General features: G+C 41.6%; 1 protein-coding gene across 23 annotated transcripts in view; it reads left to right on the plus strand.

Annotated features, from left to right (window-relative positions):
* The window catches only part of PLCB4 (phospholipase C beta 4), a 397,020-nt gene that overhangs the window by 140,297 nt on the left and 229,840 nt on the right, over positions 1-26,883 (plus strand). For 13 of the 23 annotated variants that reach the window (XM_053926118.1, XM_053926124.1, XM_053926125.1 and 10 more), the window contains 2 exons: positions 2,435-2,494; positions 20,709-20,824. The gene's annotated coding sequence lies outside the window, so the exon portion shown is untranslated. Of the gene's footprint in view, positions 1-2,434; positions 2,495-20,708; positions 20,825-24,844; positions 26,288-26,883 lie in introns of those variants that run through there. The other 10 variants (XM_053926131.1, XM_053926135.1, XM_045194496.3 and 7 more) reach the window with 2 other exon arrangements.

A 26,883-nucleotide genomic window follows, 5' to 3' on the forward strand; every position in this document is an offset into this window, starting at 1 on the left:
ATTTTGAGCTAATTTTTGTGGATGGTGTGAAGAGTCCACCTTTATTCCTTTGCATGTGGCTATCCAGTTGTCCCAGCACTATTTGTTGAGTAGACTATGAACGGTTTTGTCACCCTTGTTGAATGAAAAACATCTTTTGCTAATACCAACACTGATAGGATTTGGGATTGGGGGGTTTTATCTATTTATGAGGTTTTCTTGTGTGCCATAGAAAAATAGCTTTTCTCTTTTGAAAGACCAGATGCACACTCAGGGACACATAAACACGAACGTAGATTCACAGAGACATGTGCACGACACACAGGCCCCCAGCCTCACTCCTCCCATCTCTCCTTTACCAAAGGCCCCACCCCTACCCTTCAACACTTGGAGGAATAATAGAATGAAAAGGTGGGTAGGCTGAGGCCTTGATTCTCATGTGATACAACACCAAGTCAGTCACACTAATTTTCCGATAGCTAAGTAGTGCATGACGGACTGTTCACGCTGCTTCCCTTCTCTCCAGTTGAGTATTGCAACATGGCTTTCCCAAATGTCGCAATATTTTAATCGTGCACAGAATTAGAAAGGTTTACGGAAAAATGCATCAGTTTTATGTGGGGTAGTCACTAGAGAATTAGAGCAGACAAGGGAAAACATGTGTCCAGTCTTTAAATCTTTAGTTGCGGAAAGACTAGGGCAACAAGTACTTTCTCAAAATGGGGAGCATGGTGTGGCAGGGTCATTAATCAATGAGCTTTCCTGGGACTCAGCTTCTTCCACAGCCCCAAGGGGCATAAAACAGTTGTGCGGTTTAACTCCACAGCTCTAGGGGCCACTTAACTATTCATTCCTTCAACAAAGATTTGTTGATCATTTTTACTGGGTTCTAGGCATTATGCTAGGTGCTGGGCATATACATAATGGTTTTTAATATACAAATAGTCCCTGTCTTCATGGAATGTGCAGTCTCACATTAATGCACCATTAAATATAAATGTAATATTGAAAATATGGTAAATGCCATGGAAGCAAAACATGGGTCATAATGCCTGGGTTTGAATGCCAACTCTGTGAGAATCCAGAAAACTCACCCAACTTCTCGCTTTTCTCTTCAATAAAGTGGGAACAATCACGGTTCATGCACTTTAGAGTTTTTATGTGGATTAAGATAAATATGATGCAATCTATGCTTAGAGCCTGAGTCTTAGTAAGTACTCACTAAATCAGTAAATTAAGTGTATAGGATGCTTTACATTCTCCTAAGTTTGTATATTTAAAATGGAACATTCTTTTTTACAGAGAGTTTGGGATGAACTGGATTTTTTCTTTATCAAATTCAATTATAAAAGAGATAAGTTTCATGGTAAAATATTACAGAATATTTAAATGTTAGGTTAAAATGCAAAAGCCCCTTTTTTATGTTCCTTCAATACAAGATCTGGAGAGCAGCCACACCCATGGGTTTCTTGTCCACATGTGTTTTTGCGTATAATAGTGTTCATGTCTGTGTGCTCAGATTCGTGAGGTTGGTTTTAGCACGATGGGGTCACGGGATACATAGTAGTATACTACTTAAGTTTAAAAAAGTTAATACAATGACCTGAGGATTTTTCCTATGTCTGTCTATATATGTAGATCCGTGCTCCCTTTTTTCTTTTTAGTAGCATAGTCTTGCAACGTGGGAATGCACCCTTCTACCTGGGATCTTGCTGTAGACATATCCTTACATGGATAATGACCTTCAGAAAACCCAATTCAGATTTTGCGGACATCATTTTCTCGTGTCTCAGTTACCATTTTCTTCTACCTCTGCCTTTCCACATGCAAATTGGCTTCCTCTTTACCTCTATGTACTTCTGACACCTCCTAGAACTCCCCCAACCCAACCCCATCTTGTAAAGACCTTGACATCTACCTTGCAAACAACCAGAAATCCAATGGCAAACCCAGAATCTGCATGAACAACTTTACAAAGACAATACAAAAGTACATATTAAAAATGACTTTGTCCATGGATGCAATCTGTTGTAAACCTTTCCTTTTCAACACTGTTCTGTGAAAGGGCCAACTGTCCCTTCTAATTACAGTTCATCTGAGGGCTTTTTACTGTTAATTGGAAAAAGATCATTCTATTTAAATTTAGAAGATTTCACATGGCCATGTTGTTAACTGCTGCTTAGTTGTTTTGATAGTTTAAGAAGCTGAATTACAGACCAGCAGCTTCCTAGAGAAGGTGTATGAACCCTGTAAGCTGGGTGTAGCAGTGATATATCTGATTTAATGACTATGTCTTCATCATCCATTTATAAACTGTCTCTAACTTATTAATGTGTCTTTCTGTTAAAAAAATTATAGGTTCTGATTTTGAAGTTCAAAGGGCTGTTTCTTTCCATGAAATTTTAAGGTTCTTCACGTTGATTTTTTCTCTGGTCTGTGTCTGCTTACTTCACAGAGGCCGGCGCTGCCAGCGTGACTAAGCAGACACCACTTGCAGCTGGTCCAGAGCCGTCCGGTGAGTATGCTGCACACTGTGGTAAAGACTTGCTAGCTGTGGGGTTCTAGAACTCTCAGTCTGTAAAATGAACCCCTTCATTCATGCTGACATCCCATGTGATACGTCTGTCAAAACCGATTCACAGACGTTTTCTTTCATGTGACGGGGCATTGGTCCCTGGCATTTATTAGATTTGAGTTCATTCATTCCAACCTTGGGCACTGCACCTTTTACTAGATTTTCTACTCTTCATCTGTGGTAGTCTTGCCTGCATTTAGCAAGTAAGCATCGGGTATTATTTACGTTACTGTTCTCTGCAGTTCTCTCTGAGAAGAAATGTGTGACCTGTTCTCAATCCTATGCAGAATTAGTTTGAGAAACAGAAATATCTTTATATGGTCAATTTTTATTTATAAACTGTAACTGGCCAATGCTTTACGAGAGCCAGAATCCTAGTTAATATGAGAGCTTGTTCTTGTCTGACCCCTGAATCAAATTGCTATTTTTCTAATTGCTGTTGTAAGCAAATAAATTGGACAATGTCTCACTTCTTACTTCAAGGGACAAGCAGTTATTTTATAGTGGTCCCATGAAAAAGATAACCAGCAACTTCCCTGTTCATCCCGACAGGTGAGCTCCAGGTCCCAGGCATTTGAAATCAATGCTGTTTCCTTGCCGTGTGCATATCACGTCAGACACACCGTCATCTTCTGCCAGGGCCCGGGGCTGATTTTCTTCCGACTCTTCTGCGAGGGGCAGAAAGAATCACACTTCTCTTAGTGATCAGCATTTAATGATGATTCAAGAATATCAAGAAAGTAGATTTGTTATCTAATGTTCCTACCTACTTTTTAGTCAAGTGCACTATATTCTCCTGTTCCCCCAGGATGATTCATAAACCATGTTTTAGCAGGCGAACCAGAGTTAGGGGTAGAAGGGGAGCTAAATAATTCTTTAGGGACTTTAAGTCAAAATAGATCTTGACATCTCCTTTTTAGTATTTTTTATTACATCTTTCTGGACTACCCACTTTCTATGCGTAATAGTTGTATTATCCTTACAAATAGGTCATTTTTCATCAGCTGTATTATAAATGATTCCTATTAAGAATTGCTTGCTTAATGAAAATAAACACTTGAGTCAAGAGTCCCCCAAAAAACAAAAATCAAAACCACCACTTAGAAGTTGTTTGTTAAATATTTTAAGTGCCATGAAGACACTTCTCTGTATGAAGTGGTGTAAGTGCCATGCATTTCATTTTACAAAGACTTTGGGTGGATCGAGTCCTGGGACAGCTAACGGTGTGTGGGCTTCTCTTCCATCCTCACAGCTGTGGGGGCCTGTTGGGACCCGGTGCCCCACGTTACCAGGCTGTTGCCTGTCATCTTTGCGTTAGTCTTGGCCTCCTCCCAAAGAGAGAATTCCCCTCCTTTTCTCTCCATCTTCTCCTACAAATAAAAACATTCTACTCTAGCAACATTGCTAGAGTAGAGTTGTTGGATATCATGTATTTTGAGGGTTTTTTTATATTGAAGTAAAATCTGATTCTTTTGTAATATCTTCTCATACTCAAAATTGGAAACACCTACACTGGAGAACCTGAACTTTTCTGGTCCTGTCATGAACACTTGTTTTATTTCCCATGATTCATTCCAACAGTGGACTGTATATTAATTCCAAATGGCTTATTTTTAAGGACTATTACATCTATAATGACTATTATATCTGTAATAGACATTCAGAATATACTTTAGTTCCTGTAATGCCAAAAGGTGTATTTTAGATTTTGCTTATTTATGTCACATTCAACTTAGCTTTTTATCAGTGTTAGGGAGTAAACTCCTAGAATAAAAAGAAATATTTATATAGAGAATAAAATGACTATTTTGGGTTGAATTGTCCTCACCCTTACATTTCTAGCTTCAGAACGACTCTGGGTAAAGAGGAACTTATTAATCTGGTCAAACCAAAGGCTGTCTTCAAGTCATGAAAAGAAAGAAAACAACGCTTGATAACTTACTTCCTATAGGATTTCAGTTTGGAAGATATATTAGTCCTAAAAAATTTACATAGCATGGGTGCTTTCTTCCTTTCTGAGTGATTTTTGAGTTGTTTTTGTTAAGTGGAAGTTAATGAAGTTAAATGTTGGTGATTGTACAGAATGTGTAACGTTGCCGTCAGGTGTGGCACACACCAGACTTCGATGTTGCCTTCTCTTTCTTCCCACCTCTCCTTTGGAGCCTTACACACCAGCCTGATGACTGTCACACCTGGAGGTGATACATGTTGTGCCAGCATTAGCATCATTTCTCTAGATCTAAGAACTACGTTTAGGGCAACTGCAGTGATCTTTGGGAACAAAGATGCTTTTTATTCAACTGTGGACAGTGCAGTTATTTTAGACGGTGCTGTGTTCTAGATGCTCTTATCCATGGAACAACAACAAGTAGACTTCCTGTCTTCTTAGAGACCATTCATGCACAAACGATGTGTCTTGGGTTGAGCTCCCCAGAAGCAGACCTGAGGTGAGGATTTCTGCACCAGTGTTTTATTAAGGCAGGGCTCCCAGGAGAAACTAGTGGGTTGGGGAAAGAAAGGGAAAGGGGAAGAAAATCCAAGCAGAGGGATGATTTGAGCGAAATCTCTGCCTTAGGCTGATCCCTGGGGGAGCTCTGGTGCATAATTGCTCCTGAGAGTGTTTCTTCTGCTCAAGGCAAGGGAGGGATTTTTCCCTTTCCTGCTTCAGTCATTGGCTGCGGGCTGCTGGCAGTGGGGCTGTAAACTTGGTGGCAGTGGGGCTGTAAACTTGGGAGCCCTTGACTCTTGGTGTCTGCAGGGGGAAGCAGCTCTCATTGTTGAAGGGTGTTCCTCTTAAGAAACTTGCCAGTGCCATCTCTTAGAAGCAAAGCTTACAAAAGCTGGGAGATGGGCACGTGGGGTAGTTAAAAGGGACCCAGTGGCATCTGGACGGGACCCTGGAGTGCTCTACCTAGCCACATGCCATTTCACTCACTTCCTCATCCCTACAGGCACATTTTCATCCCTTAGACCATTTCCCAGTGCAAGTCAAGCTACCCTTCAGCTACTCTCAGAAGCTACATACCTTTATTTTCTTCCCTTGAGAAGGTAATGAGCTACTGCTTCATATATCTAAGCCCTGAAGTGGTTGCAGTTTGAGATACCCGGGTAAGTTTCAGTGAATCGTATTTCTGTACATATATTGGAGTTAAAAATCAAATCTGAAATTTCAAAGCTTTCTTTAAATGAATGTCATCATGGGTAATTATTTCGGTGCCCTGAAAAAGAGGCAAGGGCATTGTCTGATTTTGTGATTGGCAATTATTCTTGCTAGAAACATTTCTGAACATATATACTCACTCTATTATTTTTTTTATTCTCATCTCTTTTAACAATCCTTTAGAATTTTATTTTCTAATATTTTCCCTTTGCCTTGAAAATAGTTTCTTCTCACAAACTTTTTAGGGAAATACATGGTGTTTCCTTGGGTACTTTCAATTTGGTATAAAAGTGTGGTCCTGTAGAAATATCACGTGAGCAGCATGTGCAATTAAAAATTTTCTTCTAGTCTCATTAAAAAGATAGCCCTGGCTGGTGTAGCTCAGTGGATTGAGTGTGGACTCTGAATCAAAGGGTCGCTGGTTCTATTCCCAGTCAGGGCATATGCCTGGGTTGCAGGCCAGGTCCCCAGTGGGGGCCACCTGAGAGTCAACCACACATTGATATTTCTCTCCCTCTCTTTCTCCATCCCTTCCCCTCTCTCTAAAAATAAATAAATAAAATCTTCGTTCTGGCATCCTGAGCTGGAGGCTGGGAAGTCTAAGACCACAGTTGAAGTTAATGTTAATAGTGTATTTAGCCTAGCATACCAAATTGTTATCATTTCATTATTAATGAGATTTTACATCTTTTCCTTCTACATTTTTCTGGTGTATATTTCATATTTACAACAGATCTCAGTTCAGACTAACCATGTTTCAAGTGCTCAGAAGCCACACTTGGCCACTGGCACTGTGCTGGGCAGTGCAGCTTCAGAACGTTATAGCGAAACTCTGGTAAGAGGCTTGCTTCCTTTGAGAGAAGATGTTTTGTCGGCACTCCTGAATCTCCCAGCGTGGTGACTCCGCTCAGTAGAGAAATGAGGCACCACTGTTGTCCAAAGAAAGTGAGCTTATCTATCCTTGATGAGCCATTACTGCTTGTATTTTGAACTTAATACCCCAAAGGCGTGAATTATGATGAAAATGGTTGGGTTTGGCAGCTGAGATATCGCCGGTAACCTTCCGGAGTGCAGAATTCTAGGGTCACTTTTTGGAAGAAAATGAGTCTTCAAGGAAGGGTAAATGTGGAAAGATTTTAAAAAGGAAAGGAGAGCATCTTCGTAGAAAAAAATATATCTATATAATGCGTGTTGGGGAGAAGGTTCTAGAAGAGTTGGGGTACTTGCATGGAGTGGAAAATACACAGTAAGCAAGGTAGTTAGTAGCTAGATTGATGCCAGGTTCAAACACTTGGATTTTGTAGTATATGAAGTGAAGTGCCATCCTGATCCAGTTACATGTTGGGGTCTATTTCAGTTATTTATCGTTGTGGAAGAAATCATTCCAAAATGTAGTGGCTTGAAACAAGAGCGCTCACCTTTTCACCTCTCACTTTTTCTGTGGGTCAGGGGTTTGGGAAAATCTCTGTTGAGCAGTTCTGGTTTGGGGTCACTAGTGCAGTTGCATTCAGATGACGCATGAGGCCAAAAGAACACGAGGCTAGAGCAGCTGAGGGCTGGCTCCACTCTCTCTTTCTTAACATAGTCTCAGGGTTTCTCCATAGTGACCTCTCTTCATGGGCTGCTGTGGGCTTCCTCACAGCACGGTGGCTTCGGGGCAGTTGGACTGCTTATGCAGCTCCAGTGTGATTATTCTAGCCAACAAAGTGGAAGCAGCATCATTTATTACTTGACCGTGGAAGTCCTGCTGCATCCTTTCCATCATGTTATTCAGTTACAGGTGAGCCACAAGCCTGCCTGGTTTCAAGGGGAAGATACTTAAAAGCCCACCTCTCAGTGGAAGGAGTGTTAAAGCCACATTGTATGAAGAGAATCTTGGAAATACCATCTGCACAGGGCCTGTCTCCAGTGCCACTGCTGTATGCCTCTTGCCCCATTAACTGTTTTGGAAATGCTCTAGCGAGGACCCACCATTCTTTCTTGGGCACACTTCTGCACAATGATGCTGTCTTATTGCTAGACTGGGCAGCCCTTAAAAAAATCTAATCTGCTTAGACAATGAATAAGTGCACCCTGGCCTTCTTCCATCTTTCATCTTCACCTAGTCTTTCCTATGAGAGCATTCTCAAATGGTGGGTCCACCCCAGCCTCAAATGTTCTCCTACATCTTTTCCTTCTACATTTTTCTGGTGTATATTTCATATTTACAACAGATCTCAGTTCAGACTAACCATATTTCAAGTGCTCAGAAGCCACACTTGGCCACTGGCACTGTACTGGGCAGTGCAGCTTCAGAACGTTATAGCAAAACTCTGGTAGGAGGCTTGATTTGTGGAAGAATTGAGAGATGAGAAAAAAAAAAGAGCAAAAACAAAGGAAAGGAAAATTTTCTAAGCCTTTACTCCTCTAACCAAAAGGGGACAGCTTTACTGTTTAAGGGCATCCTACTCAGAAGAGAGAATTCTCCACCTTGGGCACCTTTGTGGCTTTTCTCAGTCTTTTCATTTCTCGGGTGGTTCTCTGATGCTCTGCTCCTTGGTCTCCACGGCCAACTGGGCTTCTTTTCCCAGGGTGATTAGAAGGAAGGAGAAAAGGAGTGGGACCAACACCAGGACTTCTGAAAGATAATTTTCCTTATAGTTGCTAAGGCAGCATTCTGCCAAATCCTTTTCTTCTGGTTTTTATAGGAAGATCTTCATCCTTTGCCAGAATCCTGTCTTTATCTCGGCTCAGGCCCTGATACTGGGCGCATAGTGAGCTTTCACTTGCTTTTCTTTCCCTCTTTCCTTTTGCAAAGTCAACTAGAACAGATTAAAGTGCCAACAGCGTAAGAGCTTAGAGATGAAGTGTATTCAATTCTGGAACTTATTTACTATAAAATACATTTCTAAAAGAGCTGATGAATAGATAAAGGGGTGGATAAAGGGTTAGATATTCAAAAAAGCAAAGCGGTGGGAATATGGCTTGTTCACTATAAAAAATCAGTTTTATTTTAAAAATAAAATGTTAGAGAAAGCATTAATCAAAATTTTAGTGAAATATATTAAGGGATAAATGTCAGTTTTCTACTCTAGCAGATGCTTCAGGCTTGTGCTATTTTTTTAGTCCCAAAAAATGTTTCAACACAAACTTTTAGAAGTATGTATTAGTGATGTTATTTTTTCCTACTTGTTTCCCAAAAGAGTTGAAGAAACCAGCAAAGGACTGACAGTCCAATGTAGAACATTTTAGCTGTTGTGCTTACATTTCTTAGTTTCTTCAACTGAGCTTTTCACATATACCTGGCGAGGGTGCTACTGTTGAAATCACTTTGGTATTGGAATGGCTTTGTGTGTCATTTCCCAGGGGCCCTTGTGGTTGTGACAGCAAGGACTTCTTACTCCAAAGACAGAATTCTGTATCCCCTCCTGCTTCATACTCTCCCATTTTGAACTGAATCTTTTCCAGACCTATTTAGGGATTATTTCATCCCACAGTGGAAATGTTTGCTTTGTTTGGTCTGTTTCTGTAAGAGGAAGGAAAAAAATAAACAAGTCAACTTAGCTCTCTGTTTATTTTATTTTATTTTACTTTAATTTATCAATTAAATATCAAAAGCTGGTAAACTGTTGCATTTGAAAACTTCTTACCTCTTTCTCAGCAATGAAAAGAGGAGCAAACATCTTGTCTCCCTGTCCTCAGGTGGGGAGGGACAGCTTGCTGAGGCCTGGTGACTAAAATTAACCCTCACAGGAGGGAAACCAGCCAGTACCTTGGGCCATAACCACCTCGCAGATCAGCTGCTTCATTCCTTGCCATAGTTTGTGGCCTGTGGGGAGCATCGAGTGGCATAAAAGCAGGAAGAGAGCAGTTCGAGAAGGACCCCAGTGCCCGTGCGGGTGAAAGTGCTGGCGTGATCTACTGACCCTTCCCATGTGGCTGGAGGATGTGCGGATCTGCAGGAGCACACAGGTAGCTGACAGAAGGCAAGAGCCATCAATAAGCAGCAAGAAACCTATGCAGCAGTAGTGTTTTCATACCCCTCGAATGATAATACAGCGGTCTAGACTTCGGTTATTTTCTCATTGGAGATATGTTAAAGAGACCTTATTGAGCTAGTAGAAAAATAGAAGTCAAACCCACTTCCCTCAGGCAGTTAGAAGTTTCCTGAAAAACCGATGATGCCGCTAGTGACTTCTGGGTTTTCCCGTTGGGAAAGGGAGCACAGGACCAGCTGTTTCGTGGGTTTTGGGAAGTATTTACAAGGAGATGGTGCACATACAGGATCTCTCTTGTAAATACTCACTATGTTCACTCCCATTTTCCTTTCCCGTGGATGTCCATGAGGCTCAGAACTAATTTATAGTTAACTTGCCTCTTGTCTTCACTTCTGTAGCCTTCTCCTTTTTCTGTACAAATGGAAAGCAGTTAAGCATCTGCAAAGGACCGGCAGTGAGCAACTCCAGGTAGCATGCAGTCCTCACTTTAGGGACCTTCTCCTACTTAGGATGCTGGGCCCCTTAGGACTTTGCAAAGTGCTATTTCTGAGGAATCTACACTACACACAGATGCTGCTCTTCTGTTAGGAAGAACATCCCTGTGTGGAACCACCTCCCCATCACGTGTTCATGCTACTTCTACTTCTTCCCTCCACCCACGTTGGCCAGCACCCGCACCTCCCCTGCTTGTTTCTGCCATTCCCAGGGTCTTCCTTAAAAAGCCAGGCAGCCTTGCCTGCTGTGTTTTTTCTTCTAACTTCTTCTCTTTAAAAATTGAAATGAAATTCACATAAAAATTAACCATGTAAAATGAACAATGCACATTTACAGTCTTGTGCAACCACCATCTCTGCCTAGTTCCAAAATATTTTCATCACCCCCAAAGAACATCCCATGCTTGTTTAGCCGTTGCTCCCCACTTTCCCCATCCCCAGCCCCTGGCAACTACCATTCTGCCTGTTGGCTGTATGGATTCACTTCATTGGGCAATTTCATATAAATGGAATCATACAACATGTGGCCTTTCGTGTCTGGCTTCTTTCACTAGGCATAATGCTTTAAAGAGTCATCCATGTTATAGCATGTTTCAGTACTTCATTTATTTGTATAGGTGAATAATAATGTTCATTGTATGTATATCCCACAGTTTGTTTATCATTCATTCATTAATGGACATCTGGGCCATTTCCATCTTTGGCTATTATGAATAGTGCTGCTGTGAACCTGTGTATACATGTATTTGAGTCCTTTACATTTGTTCTGAGTGTGTACCTAGGAACGGAGTTGCTGGGTTATATAGTAGTTCTGTGTTTGATTTTTTTTTGGAGAATTGCAAAACTGTTTTCCACAGTAGCTGAACCATTTTTCATTCCCACCAGCAATGTGTGAGAGTTCTAATTTCTCCACATTCTTGCCAACACTTATTTTTCTTTTCTTTTTATTGTTGCCCTCCTACTGGGTATGAAATGGTATCACACATGGCTTCGATTGCATCTCCTGATGACTAAGGAGCTTGCTCATCTTTTCTTGTGGCTGTGGACATTTGTTACTTTCTTTGCTGTAACGTATGCTTAAGTCCTTTTCCCATTTTTTTCAAAGTGGGTTGATTGCCTTTTTGTCTTAAATTGTAAAAGTTCCTTATATGTTCTCAATACTTGATTTTTATCAGACATACAACTTGTAGATACTTTCTCCCATTCTGTAGGTTTCTTTGCATGAAAGTTTTTAATTTTGATGATGTTGAACTTATGTATATTTTTGTTATTGTTGCTCTTGCTTTCATTGTCATTTACCAAACCCAAGGTTATGAAGATTTACCCCTATGTTTACTTCTAAGGGTTTTGTGGCTTTAAGCTCTTATATTCATTGATCCACTTGGCGTTAATTTCTGAACATCGTATGAAGTAGGGGTCCAACTTCATTCTTTTGCATATGGTTATCCAGTCGTCCCAGCACCATTTATTATAGAAACAATTTTTTCCCCAGTGAATGATCTTGGCATTCTTGTAAATTGACCATGATGTATCTGCTTATTTCTTGACTTTCAATTCTGTTTCATGCTCTTTATGCTATTGCCACATTGTTTGTATCCCCATGTCCCTGTATTAAGTTTTGAAACCATGAAATATGGGTCTTTCAGCTTAGTTCTTCTTTTCCAATATTTTTGCTTATTCAGGGCTCCTCTTCCTTTTGTTCTTATCATCTTTTTGCCCTGTAATCATTCTTGAACTTCGGTCTTGCACCACAGGAGAAAGCAGCAACATAATGAATAGTCATAGAGTTGTATGGGAATTTCTTATGGGCACACTAGAATCCAAAGGCTTCTCTTGATTAAGGTCACTCCCTAGGAACCTTTATAAGAACTGTGTTTGTGGTATTCAAAGCAAAGCCTGGGTTTTTAAGTGCACAGGCTTTTGGGTTAAAGCTGCTTGTTAGGATTCTAAGGGAGCCGTTCAGAAAAGAGCAACTGCGACCTTCATGTTTGCTGTGACAACAGGTGTCGTTCTTTGGTGTACACATGTGTTCAGTTGTCTTAGTCATTGTCTTCAATCGTATGGACAATGTTTTAAAACCCTCTCTTATGTATAGGTAAGCTGTGACATAGGCATCAAAGTCAGGAAGAGGCTGGAAGTGGTTAGACAGAACAAGGAGAAGGCAGGCGGTTTTGCCAGGATCAGCTACTGGGATGACTCAGATTTGTTTCCAGTGTGTTCAACCTCTGGCCCATTCCTTTGAGAGTAGTGGGGACTCTGTGGGACTTTCCTTTTGGAAATAACTCTTATCTGTGAACCCTCAGCAACTGCTCCTGAAGCATTTCCAGATAACCCTCAAAGTCCCCATCTAATAGAAGCTGAAAGATTGCCCTTGGGGGAGGGTAGAGAAAGCTGCTTAACCCCCAGACCCTTGGACAATAGAAAGAAACCTGTGTGTTCCTCCTGACCATCATTAGAATAGAGTTAGAAGTAGCTACATACATGTGTTTCTGTATGTACTTGGATTAAACATGAGCAGTGAGTGAAAAGCTGAAATAATCATATGGGAAGAACTGCTTGGATTGGAAACAAGGTAGCAAGAAACTGGTTAGATTAGAAGACCCAGGGCCATTTCTGGGGGCACAGGAGGTCACTTCTGGGCCCATACAGGGCCTCCTGCAGGCAAGACAGGTGATTTCCTTACATTGCCAAATAGGTCAGAAGTTTGGAGGAGGGGTATAGATTAGGACTCCTTAGACCTTCACTGAAAAGGCTGGAGTAGAGGGCAGGGTGAGAGAACTGAGAGAACCCTTGCCTGAGAGAACTCTGTGCCACAGACCTTCAAGGGGCAACAGATGTTTCCAGGTCTGACTCAGGGACCAGCCAGAAGTCACCTCCGATGGAGGTCAGAATAGCTTGGTCTTCAGAGTTTGGCAGGAACTCAGAGCATTGCTTTGGGGGTACTGTTCTGATCTGATGAAAATAAACAAACCACCAATACCACCAATACAAACCTCACACACTTAGAGAGTGCCTGCCACATAATAAGTGCTCAATTAACAATGACCATTATTTTTACTAAATATACCAAAGCCGTGGTGCTGAATGGATGTTCCATACAGCAGCCCTTTGCCAGGACTTGCTGATCACAGCCTGCTGTCTAGTGCATCCAGTGAGGCTTTGTTTCCCAGTAGGAGCAGAAGGATCAGTGCGAGTGAAGTCCTGTGAAACAGGTGCAGCAAGGAGCTCCTCTCCTTGGACGTGTGCTTTCAGATCATTTGTGAGGGTGACTGTCTTCCACTTTTAGCCACTAAAAAAGACTCAGAAATTCTGCAAACAAAGGAAGGGTTTTACAATGCTGTGTAAGCAGCGAAAGGACACTTTCCCTGCATGGGCTCATTGCCTTTCAGGGAGGTTACCATACAGCAGGGAAGGCCAGGAACCAAGCACATATTTCGAGAAGACGTAGTAAATGTTAACAGGGATTCCTGCTCAGGATGGCACTGGACATAGAAGTTTCACGTCTTTATTTTATTTTATATTTCCCCCCAAAGTGTTGAGCTTATTTTTTTACTTTATTTAGTATCTTTAATACACTAAAAATTTATTTACAATAAATCTGAATTCTTTGTGTTTAAAAAAATGTTTTTGAAGATTAAGAAAGAAATGATCAGAGTGATTATTAGGGAAACAAGCTGGGAAACTTACTGCATACTTTTTTCACAGGCAGTTGATCAGCTACAACTGCCATAGCAAAATATCACAGACTGTGTGATTTAAACAAGAAAAATGATTTTCTCACAGTTCTGGAAGCTGAAAGTCCAAGATCAAGGTGTCATTGTAACTGAAAGCAGGTCCAGCTGCCTGCCATTACAAAAGCCAATACTCAAGAGGCAGGTGCTGATGTAAAGGAAAGTGGTTTATTTGCAGATGCTGGCCATCTGGATGATGGGGGACTTATGTCACAAAGCCCATCTCCACCTCTCAGTGGAGGCAGAGGCTTTTATAAAGAGGGAGAGGGGAACAGAACAAAGAGATCGAGGGAGGGGGTTGCAAATTTCTGTACGTGCAGACGAGCACAGTCCATTCCAATAAGGCAAATGATGGTCAGTGTGCGTCATCCTGGTGTAGTCACCTTGGCTTCACATCATCCTGGCCTTTTGTCATCCTGGCTCCACAGTTGAAGATCTGCAAATCTCCTGGAGCTGGGATGTTTGAATGTCGGGGTCTGTATCTTTTTAAGTTGGCTCCTAGGATTCTCATACAAACATGCTGTTCATTTACAAGCTATTCATATTAGTCAGAGTTAGCACTTGCAGAAACAATGTCAAAAGAATGACTGGGTGGGTTACAGTTTCCTGTTACAATTTTCCACTGTTACGTCACATGGCTAGTGTCTACCATGCATTAGCAAAAAAGCAGTGAACAAGATGTATCTCTGATTTTATGGTTTTGCCTAAGGTTTTTCTCCTTGGCTTGCAGATGGCCACTTTCTCCCTGTAGCCTCACATGGTCTTTACTCTCTGCACACACGTCCCTGGTGTCTCTTCTTACAATGACGCCAGTCAGATTGGATGAAGGCTCACCCTAAAAGCCTCATTGTAATTTAATCATCTCTTTAAAGGCCCTGTCTCCAAATAAAATCACATTCTAAAGTACTGGAGGTTAAGGCTTTAACATAAAAATTTGGGGAAAGACACAATTCAGCTTATAACAGGCAGCATAGGGGTAAAGGAGAAAAGAGAGTAGGAAGTAACCCAGAAAAGTGGATAAAGGTCGGAGGCACAAGGAACGAGGAAAAGTTGTAGGAAAGGAATCTGTATACTGCTAATGGGAAAGAAACAATTTCTTAGCTTTTGTATCACTTAGCTTTTGCTACATAATGACCGTCTCCAAAATGTAGCGGCTTAAAACCATGATCATTTATTTAGCTCACAGCTTCGTGGGTTGGCCATTTGGACTGGCCTCATGGGAGAAGTCCTGTTGATCCCCATTGGACTCGCCTATGTGTCTCTGTTCAACTGCCAGGCATATCTGTGTCTGGATCATTCAGAATGGCCTTCGCTGAGATGGCTCATCTCTCCATGTTTCTCTAGACTTCCAGCAGGCTAGTGTGGGCTTGTTCACAGAGCAGTAACCAAGTGTGGAGAGAGAGAGCGAGAGAGCAGAAGTACCCACCATCATTTCTGCCATATTCCATTGACCGTGGCAAGTCACAGGCCCAGACTCGAGAGGTGAGGAAATAGACCCTTTCAGATGAATGGCTTTGAGACCAGGATTATTTGGTTGTAAAAGTTCTTGGCCTATTACCTTTTTTTTTGCCGTGTATAATGTATTCTTGTATATAATGCGCACCCACGTTTTTGGCCCAAACTTTCAGGAAAATAAATCTTTCATTTTAATATTTTAATTCAATTATTTATTTATTTATATTTAGAAAAAACTGACTATCATTTTCTCGGGTATTATTTTGCATACAGATATTATTATTGCTTTCTAGAGTTGTACTTTTAACCCATAAGCATAAATAAAAGAATTAAAAACATTTATATAGATAAGAAATTAGTAGTAGACATGTATAATGCATATCCTTATTTTTCTCTCAAAAGCTTGGGCAAAAAAATGCACATTATACACAGCAAAATACGATATATTTTATATTCATAATAGGCTGTGCCTATACTCACAAATCAGAAATAACAATCCAAAAAGGAATTACAAGTCCACTTATTTGGGAGGAGTGGTTCTTTATCCCCAAATTGGGATGCGTCATTTCATCAGAACACTTACGTCACCTGTGGATGCCTTACTTGCCTGCATGACCTGGGCTAGTCAGCTCATGGGGAGAGATTCTTGGTGGGAGAGCGCTGGGTGATAGCTCAGTTTTCTTCCCTTTTCTAACTTGGCATGTGGCTCCTAGAAAGAAGTTATCCGAATGGACATCAGAAGCTTATCTCATGGAGAAAAGCCTCATGAAGCTATAATAGGAGACTGAGATCTCTGGGGTCTCATGTAGGGCTAGGATGTTGAGAAAATTCAACCATAGCCTCTTACGTGGGAGAACAACATGCTTCATACAAAACCTCTTAGAAGAGATTTACCTTCTTGTCATCGGATATACTTGGTACCCATGTGGTACACACCCTGTAATTACTTCACTCTTTCATATAAAAAACATACCGTGTAGAGCAGCTGTTCCTTAGCCTCACTACGGGATGGGTCCAGTGCACTAAATTTCCATGGAGAAGAAGAACATGGTGGCATTTTTTGGTCCCGAGAAAGGAAACTAATAGATAGAGTCTGAAAATTGCAATATTAAAGTTTTGTTTTTCAAAAGCAAAAATAAAACTATTTTTTAGTACCCTTACCTAGGGGAGCCAGTTGGCCAGTCCAGCAGGAGTGTGGATACTTCACTTATGTGGGTGAACTAGGGTAGCTACAGCTAGGTAAATTTAATAGGACATTTTCAATGTTGGTTGCAGTGTAAAGGAGTGAAGAGTGGGTCATATATTCACATCAGCCAGAGTGTTTGAAAAGTGGGTAAGTGTTTTGTGTATACTATACAAGCTCTGGAGGGAACAAAAGTAAGAACAAGAGAAAAACAGTCTCATAATTATTTGGAAGTGTCTAATCTGGCCATGCAGAACCTGCCGCTAAAATCCTGTTCAGCCTGTTTACTCTCTGATTGTTTAAAAGATAAAACTGAGAGAAAGATACATTTGTTATGTGTTAATTTGGATTTAATACTGGATGTAACTTAGTAAAAGCAACTTCTTTGCTTTTAGCATCAAAGGGTTTATTAATTCCCAGATGTCATTCCTGCCCCGGAGTGCCAGAGACAGTGATTTATATTGTCAAAGGCTGGAGATGCTCAGATGGAACCAGGCTTCATTTTGCTTCTTTGCCAATTTATAGTCTGCTTGGAGTGACTAAAATGTAAATTATTTTACTTCTGTTTTTAAAATTTAGAAATGAATTTTAGATTTCACATCTTCAAGGTTTAAGTATTAAATGTTAATGATACTGACTCAGGAAAACTTTATAGTTCTCTCTTCATTAGTATTTTCTAAATGGTCATTTATTGAATTTTATGTCTGTGATTTATTCATTTTTAAGCAAATATTTATTGTTTACCCTGCAGCAGGCTTTATTCCAAGCACTTGGAAGAAAGCAGTAGCAAGACATATCCCTGATTTTATAAAAGAATGCTTTCTAGGAGGGGGAGTTTTATAATAAAGAAGTAAGCAAATTAAAGAACAAGATAATTTCATGGAGCGAGAGGCATTAAGGAAATAAAACGTGACCACAGGACGGAGGCTGACTGGCTTCAGGCGGGCAGTTCCTTTGGATTCATAGTCAGGAACGCTGCCCTCTGAGACATTTGCGCTGAGACCGAAATGGTAAAGAAGAGCCAGCTTTGTGAAGACTAGTGAGCAGAACTTTCCAGACAGAGGGAACAGCAAGTGCCAAGGTTCTAACATGGAGATCGACCTGGTGTGTTCAGTGGCCAGTGAGGAGTGAGTGGTAGATGAAGTCAGAGAGGTGGGCAGCGGCCAGATGGTGCGATCCTCTTTGGATCTTAGTAAGGAGATTTCTGTGTTTGATATTTTTATATTTTTAAGGAAAGGGAAGTCATTGATACACATGATCTGATTGATGTTTTAGAAAATCACTCTTGCAAGGGAGAATGAATTGAGGATGTGCAGATGAAAACAAGATTGAAGACAGATATGCCAATTAGGAGGTTATCGGATCAACCCAAGGGAAAAAAAAAGAACTATGGTGGCTTAAAACTGGGTGCCAGAGTTGGTGATGAAGAGAAGTAGGCAGATTTGGGAGCTATTTTGAAAGCCACGTGAGCAGCAGGTGAATATGTATATAGAGAGTGAGGGAAAGGACAAATTGAAGACAACTCCTCGGGTGCCCGATTGAGCAATGGGTGAGAAATACAGTGATATGGGAAAGTCTAGGGGAATAAACTGGAAAGACTAGAGGAAAAAAAATCAAGTGTTCTACCTTAGACTTCAAAGTTTAATATACTTAGCCAGTATTCCAATGTAAATGGCAAGTCAGAAGTTGGATATGAGTCTGGAGCCACTGGATGTATGAGAGCTAGGGATGGAAAAGTGAAGAGGGGGAATATAGATGGCATTTTAAAATTTGAGACCAAAGCAGTTCACCTAAGAAGAGAATGCTCGGAGAAGATACTCAGGTCACTCCAACACTCAGAGGTTAAGCACAGGAAACGAGATCATGATTGAGGATAAGTGGCCGTTGAGATCAAGAAAAATAAGGATAGTGGGGAAGTGCTGTCACCAAGAGAAGAGAGTGTTTCAAGAGCAAGAGCGTGGTTAACTGGGTCAGAACCATTGAGATGCTTGATGGGGACAGAAAGATGACCATCAAATTTCATGACAGGGAAGTCAATAAGGGAGAACCTTGTCAAGAAGGGAGAATTCTAATTGGATTGGTGTGAGGAGAGAGGCAGAGATGAAGAACTGAAGTCCACTTATGTTGACACTTCTAAGAAGTGAGTAAGGGGCAGTATTATCACTGGAAAGGTGCCCAGGGAAGGGGGACTGGAGGTTTGAAGAGACCATGTGAAATAATCATTTTAGAGAGTAGAGGAGTAAACATACTGAAGAAGGATTATTGGACAACCTTTGAGTGTTCATTTGAAATTTGTGGTCATGAGTTTAGTGTGAAGACTGATCAGTTTGGCTGTGAGTCTTTCTCTAACCTAGTTCAATGTCATGACCAGAGTTGCTTAGTAGAAAGATAATTAGGTATAACCATGTGGGGAACTTGGCAAAGTGAATATGATGGGGAGAGGGTGAGGCAAGTGTGTTAAAGAGTGTTTATAAAGCAAGTGAACAATGGAATTCAGGATGGGTAAGATGGGAGGGGAGGCCTGGGGACCATGATAGATAATGAAAGAGTGGTAGAGTCATTGAAAGAACTGGAACCATGTGAGATCACCTAGGATGATAGTATCATGGATGATGGTAGGTCTCAGTGACATTAGGAGTTGATGGACTTGGAATTATAATAGTAGAGAGAATAACAGATGATTGGGCAGGAAAGGGAGGCCTGCACATGATTTTTAAAGGGAGAACAGTTGCTGGTAATTTCAAGGTCAAGCAAGGGTCCATGGGTGTGGGTGCCTGAAATTGGTTGGCAAAGATATCACCTGAGAGTAAAAAGTCAAAGGTCTTGACCTCACATTTGCATCTGTTAGGCCATAAATGTTAAAATTTGTTGATCCATATTTTACAGAAGATATATATAATACTGTCTAAGACCCTTTAACTGCAATTGATAAAACTAACTCTACTTATGTATACCATACTTCTCCCTTTAGTGGAAATATGACTTCCAACAGCCAACAAACTATACATACTGTAGCCTCAAGCATCCAGAAAGCCCACTTTCCCAATTCTGTTTTCAAAAATCCCTGGGAAGACCATGAATGACATAACATCGAGCCCCGGGTTTATGCAGGACCAGTCAGCCTTGTCTGGGAAAGGTCCCAGATGTAGAGGCAAGTTGTTGGGCAGATAATCCCGTAAATGCCTCCTACAAACACCAGTTGGTTTAACTCATTCAGTGGGTAAGAAAGGCTTGGGTTAAGTGAAGTAAGCCAGTCAGGGAAAGACAGATACCATATGACTTCACTTATGTGTGGAATCTAACGAGCAAAATAAACTAACAAACAACAGAAACAGACTCGCAGATCCAGAGAACAGACTGACAACTGTCAGAGGGGAGGAGATAGTGGGGCTGGGTGAAAAAGGTGAAGGGATTAAGTGAAAAAAAAAACCAAAAACCAGACCTCATAGACAGACAACAGTGTGGTGATTACCAGAGGGGAATGGGGGTGGGGGAAGGTAGGAGACGGTAAAGGAGGAATGAATGGCGATGGAAAGAGACATGACACAATACAAGTTACAGATGATGTGTTACAGAATCAATCATACACCGGAAACCTATGTAGTTGTATTAATCAACGCAACCCCAATCAATTGACTTTTAAAAAAATGTGAAGAAAATAAAACTATTACTAATGTTAAAAAGAAAAAGAATTGGCCTAAACAAGCTTCATGGCCACACTTTTATTGAAGAAGAATGGATGTAATTTAGACTCCACAGTCACTGTTTTTGACTTTCACCAGTGGTCTGGATCTTATTATTAATCTACCTTTCCGGTTAGTTCAGCAGGAAACTTAGCAGGCTGTGATTGCCTTTATCTGTTCCAGGCCAAATATTTCTGTTGCCTGGATGCCTTGCTTTGTCTGTTACTTATTTGTTTATAAAGTCCCTTTATTAGAGTGTAGTTAACACACAGTTAAAGTACACACACCACATGCATTCAGCTCATTGGATTTTAATAAAGCGAATGCAACCTGAGAAAGAAACAGGTTGTCCTAACACCCCAGGAGGCCTACTCACAACCCCAGCCAGTCACTGTCCCTTCCTTAAGGGTAATCTGTCTCCTGACTTCTTACACCACAGCTTAATCTCTTGGTGTCTTGACATTTGCACAGGAGAACGTGGTTATGGTGAGCAGGTCATGCTGGACAAAACGAAGAACATTTAAATGACCTGCAGGTCTGTGCTTCCTTCCAAGGCCTGATTCGGATGCTGCTGTTCCCCTGCCAGGGTAAGGGATGATAACCTTCCAGCATAACGAACAACATTACCCCCGAGACTGCTGGTAATTATGTAACGATACGAAGTGATAGGACACGGGGTTCCTTTTCTAGTATCCCTGCCCTTTCTCTTAGTTTGGGGTTTTATTTTTTTTTAAATATGAATCTCAGGAACCTTTTTTTTTTTTTTTGAGAGTCCTGCAGGGAACAGCCTAGGGTTTAGGCTAATTGGCCAAAGCAGTGTTTAATCTTTCATTTGTATGGCCATAATGGAGGTAACTCTTCTGATAAAGGGAGCAGATGCTGACTTAAGTGCTCTTCTGTCCTTTTGCAACAGAGCAGGGCTGAGCAATGTCAGACGCTGAGGCAGGGTTTTCCTGGGCTCATTTTGAACTAATGGGATAGGTACTTAGTCTAGACAAGTGGGAGCATTCTACAGGAGTTTCTATGGAAACTAACAATTCAGATGACATCAACGGCTGAATGCTTTTTCCCCCACAGGTGGCTTAGGTTAGATGATTTTGGATAAAACTTGGCCTGGAAGACACAAAAGAACAAGATCCTTCCTTTCATGGGAAAGGACAACTGAAATGCGTGTCATCTACCCAACAGCACGCAGACTGCTCTTGCTGGTGTCTGTTGCCCTCATATGTCCTCATGATACCTATGTGATATGTTTCATTCTACTAACTGCCCTGAGCAATTCCTTAATCTGCTGCATCACAAACACACAGACTGTAGAATAATGGGCCACTTTCCCACAGGTCTTAAGGTCTTAAGATGAGTGAAAAAAGATCAATAAGAACTTTAAAACATGGTCTTACTGTATTATATGCATTATTTTTCTTCACATTACTCCACTGTGTTTTATTTATTGGAGTATAACTTACATACTGGAAATGTATAAATTATAGTTCAAGATTTTTTTATTTGTATATACACCCATATCACCACTTCCCTGGTCAAGTTGTGTGTGTGTGTGTATGTGTTGAAATGATCTGGGTTCTGTACACACACAAACACACACACCCCCCTCTTAGATTATTTTAGCTTTGTGGTGTTGAGGATCATTTTCTTTTATTGCTAACTGGGCCACCATATACAACTACTCCTGTGCAGTAAGAAACCTGCACAGCCATTCGGGGCAGCTTAATTTCTAAGACCTTAAAGGTGCTTAGCAGAGATTCACTGAGTTGAATTTGAATTTAGGGGAGTTCACTAACCAGCACAGGTTTGCGTATCTGTCTTGCAATTGAGAGTTAGTAGGGATCTCCCCTATTACAGATGAGCTGCATTGCTAAATAATTACTCATTAGATGTTTATTGAGCCCTTAGTATTGATAAGGCATTGTTCAAGATACTGTCATCTGCAAATATAAGTCAGGCACAAATAAGACTTCTTATAGTGCTAGACAACAGTGAAAGTTAGGCAATGCAAATAAGCAGTTACAAGTCAGGATAGAAATTTCTAAGGTGTGTAAACAAGATAAAGACAAACCAGCCAAGCATCTGTTAGCTCCCCATCTTGAAGACAGAAGGGTTTGGCAGAGGGAGAGGAAAGGTTTGGCAGAATGGGGGCCAGGAAGGACAACGTGGATATAGGAAAAAGGAGGTAGTTCTTTGGGCTGCAACTTAAGATAAAGGGAAGTTTTGGGAGAAAAGGAGGGTGAAGAGGGCCTGGTTAAAATAAGAAGGACTCTGAATATTATGCTAAGGAGTTTGGATTTTTCCTGAGGGAGCCTGTTACTCCAGGTACTGTTGAGGGACCGGCAGCATCCCTGGAGCTTGTAAGAGGTGTAGAATCTTGGCCCCACAGGCCTCAGAATCTCTGGGATGAGGCTCAGCAGCCTGGGTTTCCACAGCCCTTCTTGTGGTTCTCATGTGCCCTCCTGTTTGAGAAACACCATACTAGATAGACCACAGTTCTAGAGAACACAAAGCAGTAGTGTGGCCAAAGTTTGCTCAACGAAAGAGGGATTTTAAGTGGTGATAATAGATGTTTTCTGCACAAGCGAGCTGCTGAATTAGACAAAGCTAGACACTTTTCTTTACTCGGGCCTCCCAGAACCCAAAGCATCCTAATGTAGATTGTGAATCTCCCAGTGGGAGTTACACTATGCAGTGTTTTCCAAATCGTTTTCCCATGGAAACCTTTCTTTCCTTAATAGTTTTATAAGCCTAATGGAAGCATTAATATTGCTTGGGATACTCTTGGGGACACCCTCCTGTGGACTTGGATGAGCCAAAGACAGTTTTTCATCCGGAAAAGGAGCAGACCATCATGAAAGGAGCAGTGTACAACCGACTGGGCCGGTGGGGGGGGCTGGACGCAGGGGCCGGAGTTTTGAGAAGCAGGAAGCAGTGAGCTTGCTCTGCAGTAAGGAGTCTTCTAGAGTGGGCCAGAGGAGATAATGCAAACTGCGCCGTTGGCATGGTGACGCTGGGAGGTGTGGGGAGAGGCTATTGCAAGAAGAACTAGTACCTGTGGGTGCCCCACGAGCACATACTATTTTAACATTTACCCATGAAAGTGTCACTTCACTACAAGCACTCATGGCCACAAAGATGGGTTCTGTCAGCAGCAGCGCTCATGTGCCGAGAGCCTGAGGAACCACCAGGCTGATGGATGCAGGCGGCTGCATGTGTGCTGTGGAGGAGGAGTGGACTGGGCATCCTCAAGGAGCACCTCGCCCGGTGCAGAGCAGAAGCACTGGGAACTAGCCCAGCCTCATTCTCAGTCCGATCTTACCATTCCAGTCCTTTCTACGCAGGACACTGTCGCTGGGTAACCCCACGCTTTTTCTGGTCTCCTTGATTTTCCAAGCCAGAAAAAGAAGGTGGAAATTGGCAGCAGCTCCTCATTGCTGAGTCTTTTAGTGCAATTTTCATGCCATCAATAGTGGTGCTGGAGGACAATCAGATTATATTTGAGGCACTTTCTGATTCATCTCAAAAAAATGCCTTCCTCTGCCACTGGATTGCCAACTGGGTGATCTGTGTTTAATAATTATTGAGTAGGGAAAGTATAACATTTTAGCTATATTTTTATTGAGTAATGTAATATGTAAAAAAAAGTGAAGGAAGACTTGCTGAAATGGGTTAATTCCTCTCCATTCACACATCCAATTCTTTGGAAGCAATCACTGTAACTGTTTTGTTGTTAAATCTTATCCTGGTTATTACTATAACGTAAAGTATATCCTCCCTCTAGTACTGGATCAATTTTGGGTGTTAGTTATTGACATAAGTTATCGACTTATTTAATGACTAGGAATTTAACTCATATAAACGGCCACCTTGATTTTCTTGGTAATTACTTACTGTGTAAAGTTCTGTTAGTGGCCTGAGCTGGTTTACGTAGCATTCTTGAACCTCTTACTCCTTCGGTCTCTTGCCTGCCCTGCCCTGTAAGTTGCTGTCGTTTGATCCACTGTCCTTCTCTGGAACTTTCTTTCACTTCCATGTCTCTAAACAGTCCCCTCACTTTTACATTGTCAAATGTTAGAGCATTTTCTTCGTTATCCTTTCACATCTTATACCATGATAATTTGCCCATGCCATTGTGTATTTATTACAAATTGAATTTTTAATAGATGCGTAGTACTGATTGTTAAGTATGTCTCCTGTTTTCCTTAACCATACCAATTCCCTCTGTTCCCCTTCTGCTCCATTTTCCTTTCTGTTCTCTGCAATACTAGTTCATTGTCAGTAACTTTATATCCTCAGTCTTTTTTTTTTTTTTAGTGATATCTCTTTTTTTTTTGTTTTTTTTTTTGTTTTTTTATTGTTATTTAATTACAGTTGTATGCCTTTTCTCCCCATCCCTTCACCCCACCCCAGGTGAACCCACTTCCCTCCCCCCTCTCCACCCTCCCCCTTGGATTTGTTCATGTGTCCTTTATAGTAGTTCCTGTAATCCCCTCTACCCACTGTCCCCGCCCCCACCCCCCACCCCCGCCCTTGCTATTGTTACATTGTTCTTAACTTCAATGTCTCTGGTTATATTTTGTTTGCTTTTATCCTCAGTCTTTTAGCATTTGCTTTACTGTAACCATTTAAATCTCCATCCCCTCCTGCACCAGCCAGCTCTGAGCCATGCCCACTGTGACTCTCTGGATGACACCTTTCCCCGTCTGATCTCAGTTCTGTGCTACCTCCCTTTTAGTCTCCGCCTTCTAACCTTGCCTGCTCTTGACTGTTTGGCCTCTTTATCATCAGTTAGTTCTCTTCTTTATTCCTTTACTTTCACTTCATTGGGAGGATCAGGGGAATCTGGGGAAGAAGGAGAGAGGAAGGGAGGGGAGAAAAACAACATGAGTTCAGTCCAACAGAGCTAGCCATTTAGGTTAACTTTTCCTGTCTGCTTTGATGGGCTGTCACATCAGAACTGCGTTGCCCTGCTTCCCCATGGGAGCAAAGAACTGAATAGAATAACAAAAATCTTATCTAGCCCATTGAAGCAGTTACATTCCTTCCTTCATACTCCTTCTTTCTTAATGTTATAGAATGAAAGATAATGCCTGTGGAAGAAATTTGAGATATAAGCAAAACAGGAAATAGATAAAAATAAATAGGAAAAAAATCTGGTGGGATTAAGTTTATTGTTTAGCTACAAAGGAACTTCTCACTTGAATGGGGGTGGCTTTTCTGATTTCTTTGATACCGGTAATGATTTTATGAGTCAGGTAAATACTGTCACCCTACTTTGCAAGTCTTCTTGTTAGAGAAGGAGGCATTGGTGACTCAGTCTGTCAGTCATCTTTTTATTCATCTCATGGCGAAACCATATCAGTGCGTGCACACACACACAACTCCCTAAGAGAAACCACTCAGCAAAAGCAGAATGGGAAGCAAAATTGGCCAAGCAAAAAAGAGAAGTAGATGAAAGAGCTGTGATTGGTGTCGACCAATACTGAATATGATTGTCTAATTCAGGGTAGCTGTGTGATGAATCAGCAGATGCATTCAAGGACTGTGCCCAGAGTGCCAATGGAAGTGGAAGGCTTTAAGCCAAGGGCAAACCCTGGAGAGGCCAAAATAAGGATAGCTCCTTCCTTAGAGGGCAGGTCTTGGTAGGAGCCAGGCAGGGGGAGGTGTCAACAAAGTTATGAGAATCGGGGAGTTGAGCAGAGGCAGGACCAGAGTGTTGGGCACTCTGTCAGTTGTCCACAACCACAATAATGCTACATAGTGATCGCCCTAAAACCTCAGCTTATAACAGTAAAAATTTACTTTTGGTCACAAATTCACGGGCCAGCTGGGCATTTTTACTGGTGTGGGCTAGGGTCGTTTGGGCTGACTATGTGTTTGTGGTCAGCTAATGGGTCAGTTGAGGGGTTAGCTGATGTCAGCTCTGTTTCATGTGGTCTCTCATGCTCTGTCAGGTTAGCCTGCTTTTGTTCATGTCAACTGAGCTGGGTTCAGAGAGAAGAAAGAGAACTGTGCAAGGCTTCTGAAGTCTAGACTGAGAATGGGTACGTCACTTCTGCTTCATTCGGTTGTCCAAAACAAGTCCTAATGCCTACCCCAGAGTCAGAATGGGAAGAGACCTCAAAAATACGGGACAAGGAGAAGGATATAGGGAGGCTGTTAACTGGAGGCATCAAAGCAATCTGCCACAGGCTCTGGTACCAAATATTGTGGCTGGGGGACAGGGCAGTTACTTGGTCAGACTGATGGGTCTGTGAGATTCGCTAGGGTTCATAGGTTGGGGAAAGGTCAGAGTGGAACACAGAAACAGTCATTATGAGGAGGTCAGCTTTTAAGTGAGGAAATTGGGTTGGAAGCCCTTCCAGGCTCCTCCTTGGCGAAAAGGGGCAATTAACTCTCTTTGGAGCAGATGCAAACAAAGGCTGGCTCATGGGTCCCTTGATGAGCTTGCCTCAGGACAATAATTCATTTGAACCTTCAAGAGGTCCTTTCTGTCTTTGGGGATCTGATGCACTATGAGCAGTGGCTGGACCTTCTTAAGTCAGACATTTTCTGATTCTCTAGCTGGGTTGAGGAAAGAGGGGCCATAGATGAGATTCTCATGCTGTCCTCTGGGTTTATACAGGTTAGCTGGGTCTTT

This window comes from Desmodus rotundus, chromosome 6 (genome assembly GCF_022682495.2).
Source record: "Desmodus rotundus isolate HL8 chromosome 6, HLdesRot8A.1, whole genome shotgun sequence".
Taxonomy (NCBI): domain Eukaryota; kingdom Metazoa; phylum Chordata; class Mammalia; order Chiroptera; family Phyllostomidae; genus Desmodus; species Desmodus rotundus.